Source organism: Lepidochelys olivacea, assembly GCF_965140295.1.
Source record: "Lepidochelys olivacea isolate rLepOli2 genome assembly, chromosome: 1".
Lineage (NCBI taxonomy): Eukaryota > Metazoa > Chordata > Testudines > Cheloniidae > Lepidochelys > Lepidochelys olivacea.
The window spans coordinates 211,391,469-211,418,910 of NC_140411.1; the positions used below are offsets into that span (position 1 = coordinate 211,391,469).

Consider the following 27,442-nt stretch of genomic DNA (forward strand, 5'->3'; position numbering starts at 1 on the left):
CCGAAAGGGGGAGGGAGAGTAAGGGAAGGGGCTCCGCTGTTATGCCACCTGGCTCCAGTCAGGGGCCTAGGGAGGGGGACGCCCTCGTTGCACTGCTCCTGAGTTCATGTTCTCACGAGTGGGTATCGGGGTCAGTGGTCCTTGCCCCTCCTCCCCTCCCCCCCACCCCCCCGGCGCCGATGCTGGTAACACGTGCAGAGCCGGTATATCAGTATATTGCATGTGGAGTGTGAGTCCAGTATATTCCTGCTATAGGATGGTTGCATGGGTGTGCTGTGGCAGCTAAGATTTGTGTATGTGCACCTGCGTAGTAGGTGTATTTGCCTGTCTGAACTTGTGCGTGTGAGGAGCTGGGGAGAGTGATTTATTTGTACACTGGGATGTACACACAACACAGTACGTGTGTGGAGCAGGTGCCTCTGTGCGTGCAGGTGTGTGTGTGTGGGGGGGGGGGTGTAAGTCCACCTATCTTCAGGCGCGTGTCCATGTGGAGCATGTGCCTGGGTGAGTGCCCGCGTGCTCGGGGAAGGGAGCAGAGAGCGGGGAGTGGGAGCTGACCAGGGGCTTCTCCCTCCTCCCTCCCCGCTGGCTCCCGCGAGGCTGCAAGTGCCGCTGCTGCCGCTGGGGGGACCTGCGGGAGATGCTGCCGCTGCTGCCGCCCTGGCCGGCGCCGGAGGAGGGGTAGGAGCGGGGGGCAGACCGAGCAGCTGGAGCATCTCCGCAGCCGCAGCGCGCAAGCTGCTGCCTCCCCTCCGGCCGGGCACCGAGCTGGGCGCCGCCGAGGCAGCGAGCCGACCCCAAGGCAGGCGCGGGGCAGGAGGTGAGCGGGGCTAGGGCGGGGCCGGGAGCCCGGGGGCGCTGCTGCCGCCCGACTGCAAGCAGCGGGTGCCCCAGAGGGGGGACGCGCCGCTTCCGCGGCCGCTCGGGGCTCCCAGCTGGTCCGGCTCGGCTCTCCCGGCAGGCAGGCAGGCCGGCCGGACCGCCAGGGGCCGCGCTCCCCCCGCGGGGTGGACGGCAGCCTGGGGCAGCCCGCCCTGCTCCTCGCAAGGTCAGCGCGGGATCGGGGCCGCTGACTGGACATGGCCTTGGCGCCCCTTCCCGCGAGCTGCCTTCGCCCGCGGGGAGGGAGGTGAGTTCGCTGAGCAGCCCGGCAAAGGCTGAGGAGCGAGGGCGGGCACCGGGCGGCGTGGTGCGCCAGTGGCTGCGGGAGAGCGTGCTTGGAAGTGAGGCGCGAGCAAACACCCCCGCTAAATCCAGAGCTGCTGCCGGTGCAGGGCACCGCTTCCCCCCCCCCTTCGGCTCCGAGCTCGCCTGGGCCAGGGGCACTGGTTTTTAGTGCAGGTTCTGTGGTGCTCGCATCAGCCCAGGACTTAATTCACCTGCTTTTCTTGCGGAGCAAAGGAGCTGGCGGCTGATACGTTTTGGTGGATTTGGAAGGTTTTCACCAATGGGGACAAAAAGTGGGAAGCACAGTGTGAAGCGTACGGTTTTGCACAAAGCCGATTCCAGGTCTAAACGATGTTCATGCCTCTGGTTATATGTACCGGGGTTAAGTGCCAGCCTACGATGCATGGCTAGAAGGAACATGTTGTAGCATAAAATTCCGCTGCTGGGCTTTTCTGGTGCCTCTCTAGAGTCGTCCTTGGATACTTCGGAAAATGGGCGTTTTAGAGCATTTTGAAAGGGGTAATGGTAATAAGGCAAATGATTAATGTGCCATTGAAATAATAGGAATTAAATGGCGAACTATTGCCCAATACTGTAGTCCTTACTCAGGCAAAACTTCCATTAAGGACTGATTTTAAAACCTGTGAATTTGGCCCTAAACTATTTTGTAAATATAGGTGTCCAAGTGAAAGAAAATTCATTGGCAAGCAGTACTATTCATAAACGTTTTCTCAAAGTGGAGGTTTATGGAGAAATTAGTGGAGCTAAGACAATTACCTAAAAATAAAACTATTTAGTCACATAGAAATCACACAGGCTGCAAAAAATTGTCTCAAATATGCTTCATGGAAAATGAATAATAAAAATGATGTCTCAGAAAATGTACCAAAAGAATCTGCCTGGTAGATTATGATACCATTAGAAGAGATTTCATCCTAAGTATAAGGAAACATTTTGTGAACTAACATATCTTGCTTTGATGTTTTCATTTTGAGCTCAATTTTCATAGAATGTTATTGTAAAATAATCTTGACATTTTTACTTTGATTTTATAAAATATTTTTCTATTTTACTTTTTCTATTGTAGAGAGTATTTCTTGAGGTGGATCCTCCAATTACATGCTCACAGGTTAAACGCTCCTTAATTTCCTTGAGTCAGACTCTCTGGTCTGCTAAATCAATTTTGCACTGCCTACTTCACTCATATTGCACAAAGTGAGCTTAATCCTGCTGGAGATTCATCTTGGAGAATTTCCCCTGTATAGAGGCAATCTCTGCCAATGTAGAGACTCTGTTTCCTCTTACACCAGCCCTATCACCTGCCAGAAGAGTAGGAGGGGCAAGTCTGAGGAAATAGGGAGTGTGGCTGGGAGATGGTTTGTTGTGGCTGAGTCCCTGCCTCCCTGAGGTACCTACTGCCAACAACATAAATTAAAGCTGCTACCCAGTATTTTTAATTTATGCCAGGGCTCGGCCACGAAGAATCATCTCGCAGCAATCACCTGCCTATCCCACTGCTCCTTCCACTGCACCCAACCTCTGTTCAGATACAGAATTGAGCCCTTAGTCTAAATAAGAAATGCAAGTTTATGCCTTAAGGACGTAGAATCCAGTTCTGCTCCTATTGAATTCAATGGGAGTTCTGTCATTGACTTCAGTGGGACCAGGACTGGGTTCACATGTGTTTTGATTAGATTTATTGAAGTGGTAAAATGTGAGTAATGTGATTATTAAAATTATTTGTAATTGGGCTAAATGACTAGATAGTAAAGTGACTGGGTAGTTGTGCAGCTTAAAGAAATGTTTTAGTAACTGATGTTTAATGGAATAAACTAAAAGCTGTTGCAGTGGTTGTGCAGTGTAGATTAGTGAAAAACAGATCCGTTTAAAGCAAATTGATGGGTGACAAAGAGGATTAGTAATGAGCTACAGAACTAGCTGTTCACCTCTATGTCATCTCTCTCAGTCCGTCTCAGGTATGTAGTGACTTGTGTTTGGTGGCCTCTATGAAGTGACTTTGTTTCAGCTCACTTCCAAGTGCCTCATCATAAAAACTGCCACCACACTGTCATCTCAGCAGTCTCCACATGGAGGCCAAGGACTGAATGGACTATGAAGATGGAATGTCTACACTGCAATGTAAGCCCAGGGTTAGTAGTAAAACTTGAGTTAGCACACCCTGGGTTTGTTAAACTAGGGCTTGGGCATCTACACTCATTTGTAACCTAGGTTAGGAATTGTTGATCCCTAGGTCCCAACCTGGGGCATCTGCGTTTACACTGCATTATGCAAGCCCGAGTCTAACCACCCATATCCCAGACTTCCTAGTGCCCTTTCAAAATGTGGCCGCTCTAGCCATTTGTTCCTGATGCAATGTGGAAAAACGTGACTGTCCACCAAACTTGACTCTCTAAAGGACAAAGAAAGTTGGCCCGTGGGATTGTGGAATACTTTTTGCAGACTCCCAGAGCACGAGTCCAGTGGGGCTGTGTCTACACTACAAAACAATAGGTCTTGAACCCTGGGCTTGACTCAGGCTCGGACCCTCCACCCCAGGGGGTCCTGGAACTCTGGGTTAGCATGATTTGTGTGTAGACTGAAGCAGGGTTAGGGTTGAGCCTGACTTCACTTTCCCTTCTAGAAAGGGCAGAGGCATGTTGTTGGGGCAGTCTGTGAAGCTGTTGCCTAAGTTGTACTTTACGTTGTGCTGTAAATATGGGTGTGTCTACACAGCAACACCCCCCCAACCCCCCCGCCACTCCTTGCAGCAAAGGTCTAAGGCTGGATCAACTGACCTGGGCTCATGGGGCTTGCTGGCTGTGTGGGTCTAAAAATAGCAGAAAAGGCATTTGGGCTTGGGCTGGAGCCTGGGCTCTGAGACTCTTCACCTTCACCGGGCTTCAGAGTGTGAGCTTCTGCCCAAGCCTGGATGTCTACACTGCTATTTTTAGCCCCTTAGCATGAGCCCTGCAAGCCTGAGTCAGTTGACCCAGGCTCTGAGACTCATTGCCATGGGTCATTTTGTGCTGAGCAGACGTACTATAAGGGGAGAACTTCAGACTCCATGTCTATCAATCTGGTACGTTTTGCACAGTTTTCAAACCTCAGTGCTTTTAAAAATAATTAATATTTTTATGATTGTTTTATTAAATCAACATAAAACCTGTCAGTGAGACTTTGTGTTGCTTGGGAAAATGACAAAGCCTAGACTGGCCATCAGTAAACTCCCGCTTTATCTGCATGTGTACTGCTGGTTGCAAACAGCTCCTACTGCATAAGTTGATATGCCTCTCAGTCACTTATTAACCGCAGGAGTGAGGAATGCTTTACCTGCGCTAATTGCTGCTGAGCATTGTAAGATCGTTGTCCACCCAACTGTCCATTAATAGAGTGGAGCGCTGACAGAACTGGTAGCTTTAGTGTTACTTTTTTGTACCTGTCACATCCGGAGCTATTTCAAGTGTGAATGCCACATTTCTGCAGAGTCAAGGAAACCTTGCCTGCTGAACTTGTTAGCATGCAAAATACACTGGATTGTTGTAATCCGTTCCCATGTGGCTATAATACACGTGATCTAGAAGTTAAGGCAGCAGACTGGGATTCTGACCTTAGGAAGCCACTTCTCCTCAGTTTGCCCCGCTGTAAAATGGGGATGCCAATATCTACTCCCTGGCGTTCTGTCTTGAGGATTAATTGAGGTTTGTAAGGCCCTAGTGAAATCCCCAGGCGAAAGGCTCTATATACAAAGTACTATTATTACTATTGGCTGTGGGGCCAGTTTTTCAAATGCTCTTTCAAACGTGCATCTTTGACTTGGTCAGAAGCAGCTCCCAATCCACTCCACACTGAGGTGCTCACATTTGCACATTTGAAAGTCTGACCTGTTATTGCCTAAGGCTTTGGTTCCACTACAGCGCTTACAGTGGCGCAGCTGTATCGATGCAGCGTTGCTGCTGTCATGCTGTGAGCGCAGATGCTCTAAGCCGAGGGGAGCGGTAGCTGTGTCAGCGGGAGAAGCCGACATAGCACAGTCCACACCAGCACTTAGGTTGTTGTAACTTTACGTTGCTCGGAGGGGTGGCTTATTCATGTCCCTGAGTGACATCACTTATATTGACTTAAGCTGTACTGTATACATAGCCACAGAAAGTGTCTTGGAATTGCCAAGTTAAAAGATGCTGTCCAGGCTGGGAAGCTCAAAATTTGAACTTTTAAAAAGATATCACTCTGGAATTCCTCATGATTATAATCACCTAGCCTCATGTCTACTGTAGAGTCAAATTTGGGGACAGGTCCTGACATCTCCAGTTCCTCTTCTCTGGCATCTTCAGGGGCCGTCAACGGACTGCTGTGACCCTTATGGCCAGTTAACTGACCACTCCCCCGTTCTGCAGTCTTCAAGAGGGAGCAGCAAATAGACCCACTGCCTCTGAAAACTTCCTCTACCCTTTGTCTGTCTTATCTATTTCGATTGTAAGTTCTCTGGAGCATGGACTGTCTCTTACTATGTGTTTATATAAGCAGCTAGCTCAGTGGAGCCCTGATTTCCATAAGTTCTAGGTGCTATTGTCATACAAATAAATAATGGATCTGAAAGGTGCTTCTCTGGTCCCACTATTGACTTTTTAAACACTGTTTATACCACTGAGGCCTATTAAAATGCACTGCACAGAATGGGAATCCATGTGAAGAGGGAGCCAACTGTAAACTGAATGAAGTAGGCAGTGCTCAAGGTTTCATACTACATCCAGTGTTGTTTAAAACATTTATTAATGATCTGGAAATGAAGGTGAGTAGTAAGGTGATAACATTTGCAAATGATTCAAAACTATTTAAGCTACTCTTGTCCGTACAAGAATGTGAGTAACTTCAGAGGGCCAGACCAAGCTAGGTGAATGGTGAGCAACACAATGGCAACTGAAGTTCAGTGTTGATAAGTACAAAGCATTGCACATGAAAGGAAAAATATAAACGACTCATATAGCTTAACAGGTTTCTAAATTAACAGTTTCAACTGAAGAAGAATATCTGGGCACCACCATGGTCCCATCAAAAAAGACATCTGCCTAATGTTCACCTGTGATCAAAAAGCAAACAAGATGTTATCATGCATAAGGAATGGGATGGAGAATAATATGAAAAGTATGATAACACCACTAAATAAATCTATGGTTCACACTCATTTGAGAGACCATGTTCAGCACAAGTCACTCCCTCACAAAACAAAATACTGCAGACTTAGAAGTGATTCAGACAGGGGTGATGGAAATGGTGAGAGGCATGGAAAACCTCTCATGTGAAGAGAGATTGAAAAGATTGGGGTTGTTCACTTTAGAGAAGAGATGAATAAGAGGAGGAGCCATGATAAAAGTATAATAAGAGTAAGTATAATGAATGCTAAACAAGGTGGATTGAGAGTGTCTGTTCTCTGTATTGTAACACACGAACAAGGGGATGTTTAATAAAATTGAAAGGCAGCAAATTCAGAATTGATAGAAATAGTTTGTCATACAAGACTGTGGAACACATTGCCACAGGATGCTGTTGATTAGCAAGATTTATAGAGGAACTGGACATTTATATGGATAACAAGAATATCCAGAGTTGTTATAGTTAATAATTCTTTAAAAAGGGTTTTAGAAGGCAGATAAAACTTAACGATTCAGGGTTTTACCCAATTTTAACTATTAGTGGCTAGCATGAAGACTTAAAGGAGACAAATTATCCCACATCTGTCTACTGTAGAGTTTCTTGCACCTTCTTCTGCAATATCTGGTTCTGATCATTGTGGGAGACAGGATACTGGACTACATGGATTGATAGAGCCATAGATTTCATGGCCAGAAGGGACCACTGTGATCATCCAGTCTGACCTTCTATAACACAGACCATAGAACTTCCCCCAAGTAATTCCCAGAACATATTTTAAAAAAAATCTGATCTTGATTTAAAAATTGTCAGTGATGGAGAATCCACCATGACTCTTGGTAAGTTGTTCCAGTGGTTAATTACCCTCACTGTTAACATTTATACCTTATTTCCAGTATGAATTTGTCTTGGATCATGTTATACCTTTCTCTGTAAGATTGAAGACCGCATTATTAAATATTTGTTCCCCATTTAGTACCTAGAGACTATAATCAAGTCAGCCATTAACCTTCTCCTTGTTAAGCTAAGTATATCGAGCTCCTTGAGTCTGTCACTGTAAGGCATGTTTTCTAATCCTTTAGTCATTCTCATGGCTCTTCTCTGAAATCTCTCCAATTTATAAACATCTGTCTTGAATTGGGGACACCAGAACTGGACACAGTATTCCAGCAGCAGTTGCTCTACTGCCAAATATAGAGGTAAAATAACCTCTATACTCCTTCTCAAGAATTTCCTGTTTATGCATCCCAGGATCACATTAGCTCTTTTGGCCACAGCTAACAGGGAGCTCATGTATTCACCGCATCTTTTTTAGAGTCACTGTTTCCCAGGTTTAAGTCCCCCATCCTGTAAGTATGGCCTACATTCTTTGTTCCTGGTGTATACATTTACATTTAGCTGTATTAAAACTCATACTGTTTGTTTGCTCCTAGTTTACCAAGTGATCCAGATTGCTTTGAATCAGTGGCCTGTCTTTTTCATTATTTACCACTCCCCCAATTTGGGTTATCTGCAAACTTTATCAGTGATGATTTTGTTTTCTTCCAGGTCATTGATAAACATCTTAAATAGCTTAGGGCCAAGAAGAAATCCCTGCAGGACTCTACTAGAAACAAATGTGTTTGATGTTGGTTCCCCATTTACAATTTTATTTTGAATCTTTCAGTTATCCATACAGAAACAAAAAAGCAGGCTGGTGAAAAGAAACAAGGCTACTGAAGGAATATAGAAGGCAGAACGAGCAATGATTCTGAAGATGAGACTATTTTCCAGTGAGTGATGCTGAATGTGATTAAACAAATAACTAAAAGTTTTCGTTTATTACGTAGAGGCCAGATTCTAGCCTGGACCTCCGTATAAACTTCCTACTGACATCTGTGGGCGAGCTCCTGTGGATCAAGAGCAGTATGAGTTCTAAATATATGCCCTAGCCCATAGACCACAATTAAACGTGGAATTCAACTTTCTCCAAAAATGAATTTGTAGTCGTGAGTGAACCATAAACTTAAAATTTGTTCACAAACATTCCTGAAACGAATTGACAAAAATCAAAGTCTGTTCATAGATAATTCACAGACCAAAAAGTGGCTAAATTATCTGAGTAAGTTGTTCATTGTGAGTTGTTCACCCAGCTTTAATAGCAACATAGAGTAATGGTGAAAATGGGCCAGCATGTACAGAGCTTAAAATTAACTCAATAACCACAACACTACAACTAGTGCTTTGTTAATATATCTCACAATGAATATACTACTGCTATATAATACAGTTATTTAGAATATTCAGCAACTAGAAACACATTTTTTAATTTACATTTACTTGACTAGAAATATACTAATAACTTTTCAAATTATTAACAAGTAGTTATAAATTGCATAATCAGCTGTTTAAGAAACAGTTGAACAAGTTTTTTAAATACACACATTACCTAGAAGAAAAGCAATATCTAAACTTTATTAAGAAATATGAGGGCCAATGACATAAAACATACAAATGAGACACATTTCTAACACAGAAACAAGAACTCTGTTATTACAACCCAGATTTTACTGAGCACTGAGGGATTTTAGAAATCCATGTATGAATTTTTTTTTAACAATTTTAACAATTGCAGCATTCACTGTAGCCATACAAGGTGGGCTGGAAGTCAGAATTTATTTAAGACAATCTAAGGTATTTGTAAGTGCTTATCACCATTTTATCAAGACACAATACAGTAATGTCTATTTATTCACAAACAAAAAGTTGTAAATATGGACAAGGAAGGAAAAATCGTAATTCTTAGTTAAGAATAATGCAGTAGTGACACTTGCACCTCCTAATGATACACATTTCCTCCTAAATGAAATATTTTAAGTGAACAAGAGTTCACATACTGTTATGGGAAGGGATTATGAGATGTATGCCTGTTAATTAAGAGAACAAAATTTTCACTAATAGAGGTGGCAGTGGGTTTGCTAATTTAGAACTGTAATCCTTTCCCTGAGACTCCCTTTAGTATTACAGATTTACAGAAATTAAAGATGGAAAAGGCTTGTTGCAGTAAGTACTTTGCCTATCTCTTCCCATGCATGCAACTTTAACCGAGAGTAACCATTTTGGTACATAAGACATATCCATCTGTCTTGAGGCCTGATCCTACACCCTTGAAGCCATCGGAGTTTTATCATTGGCATCAGTGAGTACAGACTTGAACACTAGGGGCTCAGTCCACAAAGGGGATTTAAACATTAGATATTGTAATGACTAATGTTTAGGCCTCCTGCCACCCCGTGGAATCCACAGCCCTGCGTTAAGTGCCCAGGCTCCCTATACAATGCATGGGGCATAAGAAAGGTATTCTTCAGAAGCCAGGAAGGAACATGAGCAGAGAGCCATCTAAACGAGCTATAAGGAAATGCTGTGGAGGGGAGTGGCCTAAGCATCACCCCTCAAAATAGGGGCACCTCCTTCCACTCAGGATTTGCAGCTGTGAGCCCTCTCCTGGAGGTAGGTGCCTAAGTCAGGTCAGCTCGTTCTCTCAAAATAAATAAATAAATAAGATGAGTGCCCTAACCACTGGTCTGTGGGGGTATTCTGGAGTTTCTGCCGAAGATGTTCCATTGTGAATAAAACACTGAAATATTCTTTGGGATGGCAAGTGAGAATGACTCTATAGCTTGTGGTTAGGGCACTCACTTAAGAAATTAGAGACCCGTGTTCAGTCCCTAGTCTACAGCAGGTCGAGTGGGGATTTAAACCTGGGTCTCCCATATCCCTAGTGACGGCTCTAAAAAGGGAGCAGTTGGGGATGGGGAGACAGTTATACACTAGTCAGCCTCTGAGAATCCCTATTAGATTGGACCTCACTGGCAAGATAGGCAGAGGAATGCCTAGCTTGAAGATCCTGCATGGACTAAAGGCACTGGGTTTTAGACAAGGCCTGATGAAATTCACCCTGCGGTACTTAAGGAACAAGTGAAGCAATCTCAGAATTGTTAGCAATTACCCTGGAGGACAGATTAGCACTGGAGAAGGACAAACATAGTACCTAGCTTTAAAAAGGGGAACAAAAAGAGGACCCACGGAATTATAGACCAGTCAGCCTAACTTCAATACCTGGAAAGATACTGGAACAGACTATTAAACAATCAGTTTGTAAGCACCTAGAAAATAATAGGGTTATAAGGAATAGCCAACATGAATTTGTCAAGAATAAATTATGCCAAACCAACCTGATTTTCCTTTTTGATAGAGTTATCGGCTAGCGGATGGGAGGTGGTGGGGGAAGCTGTAGACATGATATGTCTTGATTTCAGGAAGGCTTTTTGACGCCGTCCAACGTGACATTTTCGTAAGCAAACTAGGGAAATGCCATCTAGATGAAATTACTATAAGGTGGTTCCACAACTGGTTGAAAGACCATACACAAAGAGTAGTTATCAACTGTTCTCTGTCAATCTGGGAGGGTGTATATAGTGGGGTGCTGCTACGGTCAGTCCTGGGTTTGGTAATATTCAGTATTTTCATTAATGACATGGATGGTGGACAGGGTGGATTTGATTTAAATCAAATTGATTTAAATCATGATTTAAACTAGTCAGGAAGACTCGATTTAATCATGGATTTCTACATAAAAGTGTATTCTTGTTGGTTGTTATAACCTTAATACATATTCTTCACAACTCAGTAATAGATGTAGGTTTCATTTTTAGAAGGTACACACTATACATTTTTAAAGTGATGTACTTTGAAAACTTTTCAGATTAGTTTTATGGCTATATCAGAAAATGAATGATTGTTTGGTTATTTCATTTACCAAAGGTAATTGAAGCAGATATTTATGAAATCACTGGGAGGTGAACTATCTCCAATTCAAAAGGTTAATCATTAATATTTGGAGGATTTTCTTGCCATGCTGTATTTGGAGGAGAACATCACCAGACAGACATTTAAATTGTTTTATTTAAGTAAAACAATGTTATATATTTTGGATTTTTTTCTTCAACAGCAAACATATAATATTTTAATAAAACAAGCATATGAATTTTTGAATTTAGTTAAACATTCAAGTTTTTTTTAAATCAGGTTTTTGTTAAATTTAACTACAATAGTTAAATGAAATATTTTTTTAAAAAATTCAAAAATTCAAGCGACTATGTCAGCCATATCAACATGAGAAACTTATAATATTGGCTTCTACAGCTAACTCAGTTGTCTTCACCTTCATTTTCCTGTTTGTTCATAATCTGGAAAAGAAAAACAAGCTTTCCTTCTTTTTCATGATCCAAACGATTTCTCAGTTTGGAATGAATTAGACCAAAGGAAGAAAATATTCTTTCTACACTGGCAGAAAAAGCTACTGCTGTTAAAAGTGAGATTATCACTTCAACAGGATCTGAATTGAAGTGCTTAAGTGACTTCCACCAGTTCACTGGTGTGACTTTCTTTAAAACATCATCAGCAAACATATATTTCTTGAATGGTTCTTATTCCCAAACTGGGTCTCTTTTACAGCCTGCTACCATTATATGTTTTCCCTTCTAGTCAGAGAATGGTATGGTAGATCTCAAATCAAGGCTACACTCAGAAAGACCTCAAGAATTCTGGAATATGCTGCTCAAACAGTTTCACTTTTCTTTCTACTGCGTGTCCCTCCCTTCTCACATTTTTCTCCAGACTTCTTCTCCTTGTCCAGATCTATTCCGCCCCCAGCAATCTTCCATTCATTGAACTTTTTGAAACTTTGCCCTTTTAGAGAGAGGTAAGGGATTGACTCTGTGTCCACAAATTTGCAGAGGGACAATAGGGTTGAGGTCTGTTATTTCTCACCTCTATATTTTATTTAATTTATTTATTTATAACATTTTTGCTGTTAACAAGCATGTTATCTCTGGAGACACAAAACCAGTTTGAGAACTGCAAAACTAAGCATCTCTGATGGTATCTTCTAGACTGAGCACTGAGTCCCATTGGGTAGATAGAAAGATTAACCTAAATAATCTATACAGAAGCCCCTGGAACCCCGTAAGATTGGGTCCCTAATCCATCAACTATTGGAACTCATTTACAAAACTTTCCTTAAATATTGCATGAATATATTGTCTCATACTATAGAATTATAATTTATAATCCCAATTCCATGATGAGATATCTTTGAGCTATAATGTATCTTAATTAAAACTATCTTCAGTTTTAATTAAAAGAATCTGATGTTTTTGATTTAAAAAAAACCCCATTGATTTTTATCCACCCTGATGGTGGAGTGGAGAGCATGCTTTTAAAATTTGCAGATGACACCAAGCAGGGAGGGGTTGCAAGCACTTTGGAGGTCCAGATTACAATTCAAGATAACCTGGACAAATTGGAGAATTAGTCAGAGTTCAACAAGGTGAAATTCAGTAAAGACAAGTGCAAAGTGCTTCACTTAGGAAGGAAAAATCAGGTGCACAACAACAACAACAACAAAAACGGGGGAATAACTGGCTAGATGGTAGCCGTGCTGAAAAGTATCTGGGGGTAAAAGTGGATCCCAAATTATTGGCTTATATACAGTGTGATGCAATTGAAAAAAGGGCTAATATAATTCTGGGGCATATTAACAGGAATATTTTATGTAAGCCAGAGGAGGTAATTATCTTACTGTACTTGGCACTGGTGAGGCCTCATCTGAAGTACTGTGTCCAATTCTGGATGCCACGCTTTAGGAAAGATGTGGACAAATTGGAGAGAGTCCAAAGGAGAGCAGCAAAAATTATGAAAAGTTTAGAACACCTGATCTATGAGGAAAGGTTAAAAAAACTGAGTATGTTTAGTCTTGAGAAAAGAAGACTGAGTAGGGACCTGATAACAGTCTTCCAATATGTTAAGAGCTGTTATAAAGAGGTCTGTGTTTAATTGTTCCCCATGTCCACTGAAGGTAGGACAAGAAGTAATGGGCTTAATCTGCAGCAAGGGATGTTTAGATTAGATATTAGGAAGAACTTTCTCACTGTAACAGTAGTTAAACTCTGGAATAGGCTTCCAAAGGAGATAATGGAATCCCCATCATTGGAGGTTTTTAAGAACACATTGGACAAATATGTGTCAGGCATATTCTAAGTTTACCTGGTCCTGCCTCAACTCGGGATGGGACACAATGACTTCTTGACATCCCTTCTAGCCCTAAATTTCTATGATTTAGGTAGCTTTGTGATTGCCCACTAGCAGAAATTTAAGTATCGGGAATTTGAGTACCTACAGGGTTAGGCACACAGTATTCAAGATGTGGGCAAACCAGGGATTTATATAGAGGCAATATTATATTTTCTGTCTTATTATCTATCCATTTCCTAATGATTCCCAACATTCTGTTAGCTTTTTTGACTGATGCTGCACATTGAGTGGATGTTTTCAGAGAACTATCCGCAATGACTCCAAGATCTCTTTCTTGAGTGGTAACAGCTAATTTAGATCCTATTATTTTATATGTGTCGATGGGATTATGTTTTCCAATGTGCATTACTTTGCATTTATCAACATTCAGTTTCATCTTTCATTTTGTTGCCCAGTCACCCGGATTTGAGGATTGAATTTTGGATTTAGATGCCTAAAATGGCAGTTGGACATCTAAATCTGTGGATCTAGACCTGATTTTTTTTGGGGAAAAGGGCCATATTCCAGCAGAACCAAACTTTGAGGCTGTTTTCCACTCATATGGGTAAATATTCCAATTCTGATTTTGTGCATTTGTGGACCAGAGATCAGAATCTCTAAAATTATGCTGAAAAGTGTTAGGGGGAAACATCCATAACCTTTCATTATCAGGGTTTTAGGATGCAGAATCAACCCAACAAAATCAGGAGAGATCGCAGCAGAAACAGGACAGGTGATAATTTTACAAGAGAGGCCTAAAACAGGAATATCAGTGGGTGCTTGAGGTCACGACTGATCTAAGAAGAAAGGGGGATAATACATAGCTGGAATGGGATGCTGCCAAGCAGGATTAAGATGCACTAGCAGAGCTGTAGATGGGCCCAGGATTAGAATAACAGATGATCCTGTTCAGGATCGAGGTGACTGGCAAAGCTCTGTGTTGGAGCAGCTTGCCTGGTGTTGTTAACCTACACTGTGCATAAATCTAGCCTGTAGTACACTTTCTAAGAGTATCAAATTCATCCTAAAATGGGGGGGGGGAATTAAAAAGATTATTAAAAGAAAAGCCTATGGCATAAACATACCAGGTTTATATCTGAAAAGCATGCTGAGCGATTTAGCTCCTCCTAGAAAAGTTTTAGATTTATTAGGCTCTTGTGCCCCTCCACGAGATACAGAGATTTGAAACAGCTAGCTCTAGTACAAACAAGAGAAAAAGTTATTCTTGACTTATTCTTAAGTAACAGCCAGCAGTTAATTCAAGAAATAACAGTAGCCAAGCCACTAAATAATAATGACCACAATATAAGTAGATTCTACAGCCTATGGAGAAGTATGGTGCAAAAAGTGTCACAGTGACATTAAGTTTTAGAGAGGGTGATTTCAATAAGATGAGGATGTTAGTCAAAAAGACCCTAAAAGGCAAAAGTAAAGGTAGTAAAATCCTTACACGTGGCATGGATGCTACTTAAGGAAGCAATAATAGAGTTTCAGAAGATACATACCACTGAACAAACAGGGAAACAGGAAGGCAAGAACATGGCTGAATGGCAAGGTTCAAGAGGCTGCTCATGCCAAACAGAAATTCTTTCAACACTGGAAATTTAATCCTAGTGAAGCCAATAAACCAGAGCACAAATCACAGCAACTGGTATGTAAGAGGGAAATTAGGAAGGCTAAAATAGATTTCAAGGAGCAAATAGGTAGAGGTATAAAAAACAAACAATTCTTTAAGTGTTTCAGAAGCAGGAAGCCTGAAAAAGAATTGGTGGTCTGATGAATCACCAGGGATTAAAGAGAACAATTAAGGATATTGCTGAGAAGCAAAACAATTTATTTGCCTTAGTCTTCACTGAGAAGTATGGTGAGGAGACATGCCTACCCAGGATTTTCTCTTTTCCAGTAATAAGGGTGAAGTTGTCATAGTTGCAGGGCAATTGCATCTGTGTTCCCCTTCTGTGGTCCACCAAGGGAACCCACTTTAGGTCCTCAGTTCCCAGGTGTCTTTCTGAAGGCTGTGACCATTGCATTGCCCACAGTTATAAGTTACCATGCAGCTCCTTCTAAGCAAGCACATTAATTCTTAAGGTAAAAGCATTAGAGAGAAAACATATAAAAACAGTAAAAGTTCCTATACACATTGTGACAAAGTTCCTCCTCTACCTTGGTGGGTCTAGCGCTTATTAGAGGATTTGCTCGCCTTGGAGCTTCATGGCAGCCCTCAGCTTGGCTGTTTTTCTGAACCCACAGTCCAGGTCGATTCCTCCTGTGTCTGACCAGGAGTTGGGAGGTTTGGGGGGAACCCGAGCCTGCCCTCTATTCCGGGTTCCAGCCCAGGGCCCTGTGGAATGCAGCTGTCTAGAGTGCCTCCTGGAACAGCTGTGTGACAGCTACAACTCCCTGGGCTACTTCCCCATGGCCTCCTCCCAACACCTTCTTTATTCTCAACATAGGGCCTTCCTCCTGGTGTCTGATAATGCTTGTACTCCTCAGTCCTCCAAGAGTCCCATTCTCACTCTCAGCTCCTAGTGCCTCTTGCTCCCAGCTCCTCAGACGCACACCACAAACTGAAATGAGCTCCTTTTTAAACCCAGGTGCCCTGATTAGCCTGCCTTAATTGATTCTAACAGCTTCTTGATTGGCTGCAGGTGTTCTAATCAGCCTGTCTGTCTTAATTGTCTCCAGAATGTTCCTGATTGTTCTGGAACTTTCCCTGTTACCTTACCCAGGGAAAAGGGACCTACTTAACCTGGGGCTAATATATCTGCCTTGTGTTACTCTCCTGTAGCCATCTGGCCCGACCCTGTCACGACCAGCTAAAAACTTACTGGAGGTCACCCACCAGTCTTATGGGGCCCTTGTAGGTCAAGTCCTTCCAACCCTTCCATAAGAATTGCCTCTCTCCTTTTCTAAAACAGAAGGCCCTGTCTGTTTGCTGGATTAGAATGAAGGCCCCTAGTCAGGCTATTTGTCCAAGAGTCCTTTGTGTAGCTCCCTGGAGAATCCAGTTTGAACTAGTATGTGCAAGTATCCCCAGAAGGTGGTACCTCTCTGGGGGAGTTACAACCTGGCTGATTTGCTATAATCACCACCCACTCTTTATAGTTCCTGGAGGAGCTGTGGTAACCCTCCCCCATGGAGTAGAATACAATCAGACATAAACTGGTCATTTAAACCAATGGACCCCAAAGATACTGCATGGGGTTGCAATGTCTGTCACATCTCCCCCTTTGAGAAGTTACATGAAGTTCCAGCCCACAGTACATGAAATTATTGTATCGAGGTCTTTCAAGGATACACAGAGGTGTTCTCAGATCTCTAGCTGTCAGAAGAGTAGATGCTAGAAAACATGGACAATTTAAAGAAAGTTACAGATTATGAAGTCTTAAATGTGTACCTGGTAAATTTCAAGAAATGATAATTAAAAATAGAACAACAAAACACGTGAAATATTGAGTTATGATATGGTCTAACCAGTACGGTTTCTGCAAAGGAAAATCATGCCTTATTTATCTACTAGAATGCTTTGAACATCTCAATAAAGTAAAGGAGATGTGGTTGACATTGTTTATTTAGACTTTTAAAAGGCCTTTGACAAGCTCTCTCACAAGAGGCTATTAAAGAAACTAAGTAGTCCTGACATGGGATGCAAAGTATTGTCATCTAAAATTGGCTAAGAGACAAGAAGCAAAGAGTAGGATTAAACGGTCAGTTTTCATCATAGCAAAGGTTAACATCATGGGAAAGGAGAAACCAGAAAGTTCTGAAAAAAAAAAAGTCCATTTTGTTTAATATATTTATTAGTGATCTGTAAAGGGGTTTGAATGAAATAAAAAAATTTGCAGATGACACAAAATTATTTAAGTTAGAACCAGAGAGGCGACAAGGAATTTTAGAGGGATCTAAACAACCTAGGTGAATGGACAACATGATGGAAAATAAAGATCAATGTTGATAAATGCAAAGTAATGAACATTGGAGAGATAAATGTAAACAAGTCATACACCTCAATGGGTCTAAATTAAAGGAGGGTATGTCTACACAGCAGCAGGGAGAGTTCTTCCCAGTGCAAGTAGACCTACACGCATAGCTTTGCTCCAGCCTAGCACATTAAAAATAGCAGTGTGACCATGGCAGCACTAGTGGTGGCTTGGTCTAGCACCTAAGTACATACCCAGGGGGTCGGGTAGGCTTGTACTCAGGCTGCTAGCCCAAACTGCCATCCACGCTGCTGTGATCACATTGCTATTTATAACATGCTAGCTTAAGCAGAGCTAAAGTGTGTCTGTCTACCCATGTTGGGAAGCACCATTCCAGCTGCTCTGTAGACATACCCTAAATCAATTCACAAAAGGGATGTAGGTGTCATTGTGGACAACTTAATGAAGACCTCTGTTCAACGTGTAGCTGCGGTCAAAAAAGCAAAGAAGATGTTAGAATATGTGAGTAATTGGATGAAGAGTATTGAAAATATGATGCCATTGTATAACTCAATGGTGCAACCTCATCTCAAATATGTGCAGTTCTTCTCACTCATCTCAAAAAAGACATTGCAGAATTAGAAGAGGTTGCGATGAGAGTAATGAAGTAATTTGAGGCATGGAAAAACTCATATGAAGAGAGATTGAAAAGACTGAGTTTGATTAGTTTAGAAAGGACACAAATAAAAGGGGACATGATAAAAGTGTATTTAAATAATCATTGTTATAAAAAAGGTAGATTGGGAGCTTCTGTTCTCCCTTCCTCATAATACATAAGGTGATTATCAAGGGACAACCCACTGGTTAGAGCACCCCTTAGTACTTGGGCATGACTACATCAAGTTTTCACATCTCAAGAACCCCCTTTGGACATCCAGGTGCTCCCTTCCTCTTCTGGAAACTATGTCCTCCAGCCAGGCCACAGAATCATAGGGTATGTCTACACTATGGAATAAGGTTGAATTTATAGAAGTCTTTTTTTTAGAAATCGGTTTTATATATTCGAGTGTGTGTGTCCCCACAGAAAATGCTCTAAGTGCATTAAGTCGGCAGAGTGCTTCCACAGTACCGAGGCTAGAGTTGACTTCTGGAGCGTTGCGCTGTGGATAGCTATCCCACAGTTCCCGCAGTCTCCGCTGTCCATTGGAATTCTGGGTTGAGATCCCAATGCCTGATGCGGCTAAAACATTGTCGCGGGTGGTTCTGGGTACATATCGTCAGGCCCCCCTTCCCTCCCTCCCTCCGTGAAAGCAAGGGCAGACAATCGTTTCGCGCCTTTTTTCCTGAGTTACCTGTGCAGACGCCATACCACGGCAAGCATGGAGCCCGCTCAGGTAACCGTCACCCTATGTCTCCTGGGTGCTGGCAGACGCGGTACGGCATTGCTACACAGTAGCAGCAACCCATTGCCTTCTGGCAGCAGACGGTGCAGTACGACTGGTAGCCGTCCTCGTCGTGTCCGAGGTGCTCCTGGCCACGTCGGCTGGGAGCGCCTGGGCAGACATGGGCGCAGGGACTAAATTTGGAGTGACTTGACCAGGTCATTCTCTTTAGTCCTGCAGTCAGTCCTATTGAACTGTCTTATGGTGAGCAGGCAGGCGATACGGATTGCTAGCAGTTACTCTCTTCAGCCCGCCACCTCTCCTCCCGGTCATTTTGTGCTTTCCTGCACTCCGACATTATTTGCCTCCACGCATTCGTCTGTGCTCTGTCAGTGTGGGCGGACAGCATGAGCTCGGAGAACATTTCATCTCAAGTGCGTTTTTTTTTCTTTCTAAGCTTCACTAGCCTCTGGGAAGGAGAAGATCTGTGATCATTGAAACACATGCAGCTGGTGGAGAAAAAAAAAGGGACAGCGGTATTTAAAAAGACACAATTTATAAAACAGTGGCTACAGTCTTTCAGGGTAAACCTTGCTGTTAACATTACATACATAGCACATGTGCTTTCGTTACAAGGTCGCATTTTGCTTCCCCCCACTGCGTGGCTACCCCCTCAACCCTCCCCCCTTCCTGTGGCTAACAGCGGGGAACATTTCTGTTTAGCCACAGGCAAACAGCCCAGCAGGAATGGGCTCCTCTGAGTGTCCCCTGAAGAAAAGCATTCTATTTCAACCAGGTGACCATGAATTATATCTCACTCTCCTGAGGATAACACAGAGAGATAAAGAACGGATGTTGTTTGAATGCCAGCAAACATACACTGCAATGCTTTGTTGTACAATGATTCCCGAGTACGTGTTACTGGCCTGGAGTGGTAAAGTGTCCTACCATGAAGGATGCAATAAGGCTGCCCTCCCCAGAAACCTTTTGCAAAGGCTTTGGGAGTACATCCAGGAGAGCCGCGAATGCCAGGGCAAAGTAATCCTTCCACATGCTTGCTTTTAAACCATGTATAGTATTTTAAAAGGTACACTCACCGGAGGTCCCTTCTCCGCCTGCTGGGTCCAGGAGGCAGCCTTGGGTGGGTTCGGGGGGTACTGGCTCCAGGTCCAGGGTGAGAAACAGTTCCTGGATGTCGGGAAAACCGGTTTCTCCGCTTGCTTGCTGTGAGCTATCTACAACCTCATCATCATCTTCTTCGTCCCCAAAACCTGCTTCCGTGTTGCCTCCATCTTCATTGAAGGAGTCAAACAACACGGCTGGGGTAGTAGTGGCTGAACCCCCTAAAATGGCATGCAGCTCATCATAGAAGCGGCATGTTTGGGGCTCTGACCCGGAGCGGCCGTTCGCCTCTCTGGTTTTCTGGTAGGCTTGCCTCAGCTCCTTCAGTTTCACGCGGCACTGCTTCGGGTCCCTGTTATGGCCTCTGTCCTTCATGCCCTGGGAGATTTTGACAAAGGTTTTGGCATTTCGAAAACTGGAACGGAGTTCTGATAGCACGGATTCCTCTCCCCATACAGTGATCAGATCCCGTACCTCCCGTTCGGCCCATGCTGGAGCTCTTTTGCGATTCTGGGACTCCATCATGGTCACCTCTGCTGATGAGCTCTGCATGGTCACCTGCAGCTTGCCACGCTGGCCAAACAGGAAATGAGATTCAAAAGTTTGCGGTTCTTTTCCTGTCTACCTGGCCAGTGCATCTGAGTTGAGAGTGCTGTCCCAGAGCGGTCACAATGGAGCACTCTGGGATAGCTCCCGGAGGCCAATACCGTAGAATTGTGTCCACAGTACCCCAAATTCGAGCCGGCAAGGCCGTTTTAAGCGCTAATCCACTTGTCGGGGTGGAGTAAGGAAATCGATTTTAAGAGCCCTTTAAGTCGAAATAAAGGGCTTCATCGTGTGGACGGGTGCAGGTTTACATCGATTTAATGCTGCTAAATTCGACCTAAAGTCCTAGTGTAGACCAGGGCATAGACATGTAGGTTCGATGAGTCTGTGATCTGGTCAGAGGGCCAATATCCCAGAAGAGAAATGGGGCCTCAGAAGGGGTGCTTGAGAGATTGGAGACTTGGGGTAGTTACAACTGAGTGCTAGGGGATGCTCTAACTGCTGAGCCATCCCTTATGTTGTTAAGAGGAAGGGAGAACAGAAACTTTCCCTTGTGTGACATTAAATCCCATGTCCAAAATAGACACGCAGTCACACCCACAGTCACACTATCTTCAAGACCTCCTTCCTGGGCCCCAGGACCTCAGGTCATCTCTACAACAAATGGCACACAATCAAAACTCTGAAAAAGATTTGGGGGTTGTTGTCACACACCAAAGTGTAGGTGGTGCAATTTAGTGATCGGAGAAGGAGTATGGCCTCGTGGTTGGAACAGAATTGACGGGCAGAACTGGAGGCATGGTCAGGAGACAAGTCAGTGGTCAGAATCAAGAACCAGAAGAGACCCAAAGGGCAGAGCTAGAGCTGGGCTCAGAAGAGAAGACAGTGATCAGAGGCAGGAGTTAGGAATCAGGTGTTCAGAGGTAGGCAGGGGCTGGTGCTGGAGCCAGGGCAGGCAAGGGCTGGACAGGATGCAGGTGTGGAATGCATCCAGTAGCCACTGTGCTGCTGGTGCTACAAGGCTTAAGTGGTGATCTGTTGGCTCTTCTGACCAATCAGGGAATGCAGTCACTTAGGGATAGTTTATTGGGCCCAGCTGAGCTCATTGGGTTGCCAGGCTTGCAGCAGGTGAGTTCCTGACAGTCATGGTGGATAATCAGCTGAACATGAGCTCCCTCTGTATTTGGCATTGGTGCGACTGCTGCTGGAATACTGTGTCCAGTTCAGGTGTCCACAGTTCAAGAAGAATGTTGGTAAATTATAGTGGGTTCAGAGAAGAGCCATGAGAATGATTAAAGGATTAGAAAACATGTCTTATAGTAATACATTCAAACACAGGCGCCGGCTTTTTCCTTTGCCCGGTGGTGCTCAACTCTGCTCAGCCCAAGGCCCCACCCCTGCCTCTTCCTGTCCCACCCCGACTCTTCTCTCCCAGTTCCGCCACCTCCCGCGAGTGCACGCCATCCCTGCTACTCTCCCCTTCCCCCCAGTGCCTCCTGCACACCGCAGAACAGCTGATCACGGTGAGCGGGAGGCGCTGGGAGGGAGGGGCTGCCGGCGGATGGGAGGTACTGAGGGGAGGGCAGAACTGGCTGCCGATGGGTGCTAAGTCACCCGCTAATTTTTTCCCCTGGGTGCTCCAGTCCTGGAGCACCCACAGAGTCGGTGTCTATGGATTCAAAAGCTATTTAGCTTAACAAAGAGAAGTTAAAGGTGTAACTTGGTTACAGTCTATCAATATCTACATGGGGAAAACATTTTTAATAATGGTATTTTCAAAGGGGTATTTTCAAATTTCAAAGCAGAGAAAGGAATAACATGATCCAGTGGCTGGAAGTTGAAGCTAAACAAATTTTGTCTGGAAATAAGGCATAAGGCTGACAGTGGGGGTAATTAATCATTGGAACAATTTAGCCAGGGTCATGGCGGATTCTTCATCACAGACAAGTTTGAAATCGAGATTGGCTATTTTTCTAAAAGATGTGCTCTAGGAATTATACTGTGAGCCTGTGTTATATAGAAGGTCAGATTAGATGATCACAATGGGCCCTTCTGGCCTCGGAATCTATGAAAACTCATTCAAATATCTCACACTCTGGCTGAGTCCCCTGCAAAGTCCTGTTACAGTGTCTTAGGCCTGGTCTACACTAGGAACTTACATCAGTATAGCTTTGTCTCTCAGGGGTGTGAAAAATCCACACTCCTGAGAGACATAGCTATACCGACCTAACCTCTGGTGTAGAGAGAAGAATTCCTCCATCGACCTAGCTATCGCCTCTCCGGGAGATGGATTAGCTCTGCTGACAGCAGAACCCTTCCAATTGGAGTAGATAGTGTCTACTCTGAAGTGCTACAACAGCGCAGCTGTGCCACTGTAGTGTTTTAAGTGTAGACATACTCTTAATCCCTTACAAGGCCCTGTGTCAGGCTCACTACAGTGAGAATCTCCCACTTCCTCTTTCAGGCTCAGCCCCTTGTCTTCCTTTTGTCCTCTCTAAGGTTTCCTACTAAGCCAGGAGCCCTGGCCTCCTGCCACCTAGGCATCTCTGTTTCTGGCTTGGCTCTCACGCTTCCCAGTATGCTACAAGCTTTCTTTATAGGCCTGCCATCACAGACACCTTTCTCAAATGTATCAAGATAATCCCAATTAGGACCAAACACACCTCTTTCCCAGGTGACACAAAGGTGTCCTAATTAAGACCCTGTCAGTTTCATTAACCCTTTCCTAGGTCCTATTCCTTCTTACCTAAACTCCCCTGGGGTATAGAGGTGTTATTCTTTCAGGCATAGGGCTCTAAACCAGCCCTGTCATGAGGACATCTAATGAAATTGAAAGATGGCAAGTTCAAAATTGGTAACAGGAAATACTTTTTCACAAAATACAAAAATAAACCATGGAACTCATTGCCACAGGATGTCACTGAAGAGAAGAACTTAGCAAAATCTAAAAAAGGTATTGGATGTTTATATCAATAATAACAAGAATATCTAGAGTTAATGCTGATATAAATGTAGGGGAAAAACATTAAACCTCATGCTTCAGGACTTCAACAAATCTCTAACTACTGGGGGCTAGTGGGAAACCCTGAGGTAGGAGACAAATTATTCTACATCTGCCTACTGTAGGAATTCTTTCACCTTCCTCTGAAATATCTGGTTCTGTCCACTGTCGGGACTGTCCCGATTTTTAGGTCTTTGTCCCGATGAATGGACGGGACGCCATTTGTCCTGATATTGCGGCTTTGGCCACTCCGGCGTTTTTGTTTGTTTGTTTGTTTGTTTTTTTGCTTCCCCCATGTGTCCTGATATTTTCTCCGTTTCATCTGGTCACCCTAGAGTCAGGATACAAGACTAAATGGGCCATGGGTCTGATCCACTCTGACAATTCTGATGCTCCTGTGTAGACTCTCTCAGGTGCTCTTGTGGAATACTGCTGCTCTGTTGTTCTTCCATTTACTCTTTCTGTCTCCCTGTGCTTCCCATTTCACTCTGTTTTCTTCATTCCATCCTGTGAGATAACCCTTCTGGTCATTTTCTTTCTTTTCATTTCTCACCCTTTTTCTAATGACTGTCCCGCCCAGAGGTGCGGTAGTCTGGTAGTATGAGCATGGGAGTGAGATGGAGAGACTCTGAGTTCCAGTGAAAAGAAAAGGAGTACTTGTGGCACCTTAGAGACTAACCCATTTATTTGAGCATAAGCTTGCGTGAGCTACAGCTCACTTAATCGGATGCTCAAATAAATGGGTTAGTCTCTAAGGTGCCACAAGTACTCCTTTTCTTTTTGCCAATACAGACTAACACGGCTGCTACTCTGAAACCTGAGTTCCAGTGCTGGCTCAGACACTGACTCTCTTTGAGGACTTGGCCAAGTCATATAATCTCTTGGCCTGAATTTCTCCATCTGCAAAATGAGAGTCCTAATGAATAATTATCCACTACATATGGCTGCTGTGAAAATTCAGTATGTGACATTTGTAAAGTACATTAATCGGTTCTGTGTGAATACTAATACTAAAAAGTATTATTAGCCAATACTGCACCTTTGTTTGGTCCTGTCCCTTCAGCACATTGATTTCATCTAGGTGAACTAGAGGAGGTGATATTTCAAGAATTTGTCTAATTCAGTATTGTGGAGAAGAATGGTGTTGAGAAAATGAAGGGCACTTACATGCATTTAAAAAAAAGTTGGGATAAAAACTAATTTTCAGATATGTCCAAGATACCAATAGAATAATCAGGACTGAGCCTCCAAACACAGACATTGGATCTAAAGGCTCTGTTGTAGCTGCTACATGAAGATCAAGGGCTGGAGAAGGGCTGACGTGAAATAACACATATTTTTTGTTCATTTAACACTTGGGAAATAAAAAATTACACATTTTAAAATCAAATCATGAATATAAAGTCATTAAATGAGACTTGCAGGCAATAGCTTGCTCATTATATACTCCCAGATGCAAACGGTGGAAAAGATTTATTTATTTCCTAGTGTTGTTTTGAGGTTTAATTTAATATTATTTGTGCAGATCTCTGAGATTCTTGGAGGGAAGGATAAAGTATCATATATTCTTTTTCTATAATTTTGATGATAATATTTTGCCCTTCCTGCAAATTACTAACATTAATTAAACCTCCTTCTGCGCCCCATTCCACCTCCCCAGTAAGATATATTCACAGATTGTAAGGCCAGAAGGGACCACTGTGATTATCTAGTCTGACCTCCTGCATAACATAGGCCATAGAACTATCCTGAATTAATTCCAGTTTGAATGATATCATATCCTTTTTTAAAAAAATCAGTCTTAATTTGAAAATTGCCAGTGATGGAGAATCCACCGTGAGCCTTGGTAAAGTGTTCCAATGGTTAATTACTCTTCTCAGTTAAAAATTTGTGCCTTAATTCCAGTCTAAATTTTTCTAGCTTCAGCTTTCAGCCACTGGATCGTATGATACCATTCTCTGCTAGATTGAAGAGCTCATTATTAAATGTTTGGTCTCCATGTAGATACTTACAGACCTCAGTTAAGTCACTCCTTAACCTTCTCTTTGTTAAATTAAATAGATTGAGTTCCGTGAGTCTATCACTATCAAGCATGGTTACTAATCTGTTAATCATTCTCCGTGGCTCTTCTCTGAACCCTCTCCAGTTTACCAACAACTTTCTCAAATTGTGGAACCAGAACTGGACACAGTATTTCAGCAGTGGTTGCACGAGTGCCAAATATAGGTAACTCTTATTATCTCTGTTTAATAGCTGGGGAAGTTAAGGTGCCATGTGACTTACTTGAGATCACACAGCAAGTCAGTGGCTGAGCAAGAAACAAAAGTGTATACATATATCCCCTAACTGCCAGCCTGATGCTCCAACCACTAGTCAACAGTCCTTCTCAAAATATCTGCTCAGTGCAACATATTTTAATTAAAGTCTCCTAGACGGTAGTGTTTTTTCTCCTAGACAGTAGTGGTTTTTCTGAGGCTTGGAAAGAGAATATAAATGCTAACATTGGGTTTGTGCCTGTCTTATCTGAAGGACTGGAAGGTTTTGTTTTCCCAAAAACATTTTTTCCTCTTTTTATCATTAGAAATATCAGGAAAGTAAAGTGTGCTCTTTCCTAGAGAACCTGCTATGAGTCTAAGAGGTGACATTTTTGAGCTCTGACACCTTAATTTTGTCTAAATTAGTCATTGAAGTTAAATAGCTGGAAACAAAAAAACAAAGTGTTTCAACAGTCTGACTAAAATCCTTTCCCCTTCTCACTTGCTACATTTTGACTTTCTGGACTATTATGATGTCATCATTTCACTAGCCCTCCAGAATTTCCATAACATTTTTCAGGATACAGAGATCCCGAATTTCTAATGTAAAATACCTTCATTTATTTAGGCCTTCTTTCTACAGCAATAGGAAGGAGGAAAGGGGGTGGGGAGGTTCCCCCCCATCCCTCCTTAGCAGGTCAGTTTTAAGGGTTATTTCCCTTTAACTCATATGATACTTCCGCTGCTTCTAAATTCATTGGTCTTTGCTTCAGGACATGGCAGGGATGGATTTGACATGAATTCAAAAAGAACAAAATACTGTGTAACTTTAATGAGGAGCTCTGGAGTGGCTGTAGCATCAGTTTTCAAAGCAGTGGCTGTATTTTCCATTTTTAAATGTGGTGGTCATTGTCAGAAAAATAAACTGTCAGTAAAATGACTACTTGTTATACCATATTTATTCTCCTTCAGTGGCTTTGTCTTTGCTCTACTCAGTTTACATGTCAAAACAAGATTTCTCACCTTTACTGACAGTGCAAATTCAGCCTGCTATCTGAAAATCAAGCAGGGTTTGTTCTGCTTCAATACAGTATCACCCACAGTATAAGCATTCTGGAGTCTGAACTCATCTGGGTTTTTTGATTATGCTCAAGGCAAATACACATGGAGCCTGGACTTCAATGCTCACTCTGCTGACTCTATAGGAAAAATGTCCTTTGTCAGTAAATTAAGTGGATGTGACCTAGTAAATACAGGGAACAGATAGTAGTAGTGTCCATTTTTCAGTTATTTTTCTGATCCTTTTCCCATTTAAAAAAAATTGCTTAATCAACTAACTGGTGACTGTTCTGCTGTGAAATAAATTAGTCTCTCAGCAATTGAAATTTAAAGTCTGCAAGAAAATCATGTCACCATGTTGCCATTTTATGATGATGAGACATTTATCTTATGCCACTTGCATGTTGGCTTTACCTAATAAATCATAAATCATGGTTCCTGTCACAAAGTGCTTAAACTTAAACTCAGATTAGACAAAACACAAAACAACAGCTCAGATAGGGGAGGGTGTGCGGAGACCACTATTGAGGAAAGACTCATTGAAGGACTAGGCTTGAAGAAGGGAACTGAGAGCTCAGTTAGGGAACAAGAGTGAGACCATTTCAAGCAAAGAAGGCAGTGTGATAGAAAGTGTGAAATCAAGAGTGGGAGAAGGAAATGAAGGGAGCAAGCAGGCGGGAGGACTCAGATGAGAGTAGGGAGCAGAAGGATAAGCAGGGTAGATGAGAG

At 43.0% G+C, this 27,442-nt stretch overlaps 1 protein-coding gene across 5 annotated transcripts in view; it reads left to right on the forward strand.

Annotated features, from left to right (window-relative positions):
• The first annotated feature begins 383 nt into the window (after window positions 1-383).
• Window positions 384-27,442, forward strand: part of CASR (calcium sensing receptor) — a 172,094-nt gene continuing 145,035 nt past the window's right edge. For 2 of the 5 annotated variants that reach the window (XM_084613437.1, XM_084613441.1), the window contains exon 1: window positions 679-820. The gene's annotated coding sequence lies outside the window, so the exon portion shown is untranslated. Of the gene's footprint in view, window positions 432-678; window positions 821-988; window positions 1,130-7,998; window positions 8,088-27,442 lie in introns of those variants that run through there. The other 3 variants (XM_084613440.1, XM_084613439.1, XM_084613438.1) reach the window with 3 other exon arrangements.